The following is a 3885-nucleotide window of genomic DNA, read 5'->3' as shown; positions in this document are numbered from 1 at the left end:
TGTGTGTGTGTGTGTGTGTGTGTGTGTGTGTTGACATTTTTGACACGTGCCTACCTCCTTGTTTGGGGGTCTTTTATCTTTTAAAGATCTGCACTTCCTTCTTCCGCTTCTAAGTGCTTGCTGTTGCATCAGGTGTTGGTTTTGAGCGAGTTGTTGTGGGCTGATTAGCGCCTCGAAACGAACTGAAGTATTAATCATAAAAGCTTGAGTCTGTTCAGCATTATTTTTACAGTCTTTTTCAGTGTGTTAAGAATGTCGTCGATGATAAACACTGTACAAGCGGAGTGCAACGGAAAGGAAATAGGGGTAAAACTATAAATATAATGTCCTTGTGCCTGGTTTTGTGGAATCAGAAATATTCGATATCGTTGTTTCTCCAGAATCTAATAAGCTTCCTTATTATCGAGACAACAGCATTAAAGATTTGATCAGGAGTGTGCGTTATGGTGGTGACCATGCAGTAACAGATATTATTGTTTAAGGATAAGGACCATCCTCGTGTGCTGATAAGCTGGGCTGGGTGACAGGAACCGGGGGAGGAATAAGCCTGCGGCATGGGTTAGTCAAGGCAGTTTACTCCAATAATAAAATCCACTGTGTTCCACAATATTCACTTGCTATGTGGATCAGTGACGTGAAAAGTGTTTATGATAAAGAAATGGAAAGGTCTTAAAAACAGATGTACCAAATTCTGACAGAGCGACTTTTCTCCCAAATATTATATTTTATGATGACAAAATTGTGTGGTGTAAAAAATGCTAATATATCTTGACCATGACACAGTCTGCAGATGTCCTCTCTGAAATATTTTCCCTTTTTTAAATGAATTAATTAATCTGTCTATCCATCCATCCATCCATGATGTTTGTGACTTAAACCCAAGAATGAATATACTGTCAATAATTACTTACCCTCATGTTGTTCAAAAACACACAAGACCGCAAAACACTCATTAAAAGGTTTCTGTCTCTCCATTAAGAGTCCAGGTATCCAAATCCTAAATCTTTTAAGATTAACCAAATCTTAAAAGGTCCAAAAAAGTTAAGACACATGCACAAGCTTCCTTGTGTACCATATGTAATCCACTATACATGTATGTGCATCGACCATTCAAATAAAGGCCTAAATTAAATCTGTTCATCATATAAAGCGATCATACTTCTTCACAAAACTTGAATTAAACCACTTGATTCATATGAATTAATTTTACAATGCCTTTATAACCTGTTTGGTTACCTGGACCTTCAATAGAGGGACCGAAACCTTTTGGGTCTCAATAAAAAATATTTTAATTTGTGTTTTAGAGATGAATCAAAGTCATACAGGTTTGGAAGAACATGAGGGTGAGTAAACGATGACAGAATTTTCATTCCTAGGTTTACTTTAATGCCCTTCAAATTTATTTTTATGTGAGAAATTAAAAACATGCATGTACCATATACTTGCAAATGTATGAAATTTATTGAAATGCATAATTATTTCTTCTTCCAGTGAGCACATTTATATAGCTCCCTCAGGTGTTCAGAAGGCGAGAATACAAGTAAGTTTTTTTTTTTTTTTTTTTTATTATTGCGTCATACTACGTTGTTGCGGCAGGTAATGAAATAACGCCAACAAACTATCTTTCCACTCCTGTTTATAGCCAGATGACTTGTTTGTGTGTGATATTGATGAGAAGGACATCAGTTGTCCACCTCCACAGAAAAAGCTGAAGAAAAGCCAATGCACGCCCCTCTTCATGAACGCCTACACAATGAGAGGTACCTGTCCACACACAGTGGGTTGCTTTTGTTCTGTACTGTATCTAAAATACATTGTCATTTCTTTTCCACAGGAGCTCAGGCAGTTATCCATACACACTCAAAGTCTGCTGTCATGGCAACTCTCATGTTTCCTGGCAAGGAATTCCGCATCAGGCATCAAGAGATGATCAAGGGGATTCGAAAAGGAAACTCTGGTACAAACTACAGGTTGTACTTGCTGCTAAGAGGCTTCACTCTTGCCATTTTACATTAGTAATCTGTAACACTTTCTTGTCCTATAGTAGTTCATCCAAAAACGAACAGTTGTGATTGTAATGTCAGCATCTTAATTTCTGCTTTTACTTTCTGTTTGTATGTATGATGACACTCTAGTTGTTCCAATTATTGAGAACACCCCAGAGGAGAAAGACTTAAAAGAGCGCATGGCCCGAGCCATGGACATGTACCCCGACTCCTGTGCTGTTCTCGTCCGCAGACATGGGGTCTACGTCTGGGGAGAGACCCGGGAGAAAGCAAAGACAATGTGAGGCTATAGGAAATGCAATGCACACCTCATGGCTATATTCTGTGTATGCATACAATATTTATCTTTTAAATCTGTATTATTTTTCAGGTGTGAATGTTATGACTACTTATTTGACATAGCTGTGCAGATGAAACAGTGTGGCCTAGAACCCTCTGCTCTTCCTACTGAAGATAAAGGCATTGTTTGATACATTTAAGTCTGTAAAGTTACCAAATGTTACCACTATGTTTTCAAAATAATAAATGCTTAATGCATTTTTGCACAAAATCTATGATGTTCACAACAATATTCTTTTCAGTATTTTTATTTTTTTTACAAAGTGTAATGTCAATTACCTGCAAACAGAATGCAATGTAAGAATAATGATTAGAATGGCTTGCATGCATTCTTCTTTTTGTGTGGATGCTATGATGCTTAGCAACAATGGCATCATAATGTCATGATTAACATTTGTTGCCTAATTTGGCAGCTGTTTGTATTCAAATGAAATTGCTATAAAATAAAAGTGCTTATAAGCTAAAATTGCTTAGAAATATAGGCCCGGTTTCACAGACAGGGCTTAGACTAAGCCAGAATTAGGCCAATAGTTCAATTAGGACATTTAAGTCATTTTTATGAACGTACTTAGAAGAAAACATTACTGGTTTGCATCTTAAGATAAAACAAAGGTGCTGATATATTTTAAGATCAGTCAGTGCACGTTTCTTTCAGTTGAAACAGCTCAGACTTACATTTTAGTCTAGGATTTTAGCCTTGTCTGTGAAACCAGGGGATAGAGTTATAACTGTATATTTGTTGGTTTTGTGCACAAGTGTTTTGTTTTTTTTTAATTCCTGAAGAAAGGGTTTTTTTTAAATGTTTTTGACAGAATTGCTCACCAAGGCTGCATTTATTTGATTACAAATACAGTAAAAATAGTAATATAGTGAAATATTATTGTAATTTAAAATAGCTGTTTTCTGTTTAATATATTTTAAAATGTAATCTATTCCTGTGATGGCAAAGCTGAATTTTCAGCAGCCACTCCAGTCTTCATTGTTACATGGTCCTTCAAAAAGGACCATGGTCCTTTAATCTGCTGACTTTGGTGCTCAAGAAGCTTGTTTAATTTTTTTTTTCTAGGATTCTTTGATGACTAGAAAGTTCAAAAGAGCAGCATTTGAAATATGTTTTATTTTTTTATGAACAATTATTTGAAATATAAATGTTTTCTAATACTATAAATTCCATTGAAATGTCACTGAATTGAATGCATCCTTTAATATGTATAATATAATTTATATATATATATATATTTTTTAATTACTTAAATATTTAAATCATAATTCATGCAAATTAATTAAATATTTAAATATTAATTAATTCAATTTCTGGGGTACACTTTATACAAGATATTAGTTCAAATTGGAAACCTTAGAAACTATTAATTGATTTTTTTTAAATATAAAAACAAGTACATCGTTTTATAAAAATGCACATGGGTCAAAGACGTTAAGATGTCCACATCAAAAGAAATTTACAAAAGTGATTGTATGTCCATAGAAAGCACATTAAATGTAAGTAAAGTGTCTACTTTTAAGGTTTCAAATAAGTTTT

The 3885-nt window shown here is 34.4% G+C and overlaps 1 pseudogene; it reads left to right on the top strand.

Moving 5' to 3' along the window:
* Positions 1-93: 93 nt before the first annotated feature.
* On the top strand, positions 94-3018 carry LOC107692537 (methylthioribulose-1-phosphate dehydratase-like; annotated as a pseudogene).
* Positions 3019-3885: the final 867 nt, after the last annotated feature.

The sequence above is a fragment of the Sinocyclocheilus anshuiensis genome, unplaced genomic scaffold (genome assembly GCF_001515605.1).
Source record: "Sinocyclocheilus anshuiensis isolate Anshui unplaced genomic scaffold, SAMN03320099.WGS_v1.1 scaffold1082, whole genome shotgun sequence".
NCBI classification, from domain to species: Eukaryota; Metazoa; Chordata; class Actinopteri; order Cypriniformes; family Cyprinidae; genus Sinocyclocheilus; species Sinocyclocheilus anshuiensis.
This window is presented reverse-complemented; position numbering and strand designations above follow the sequence as displayed.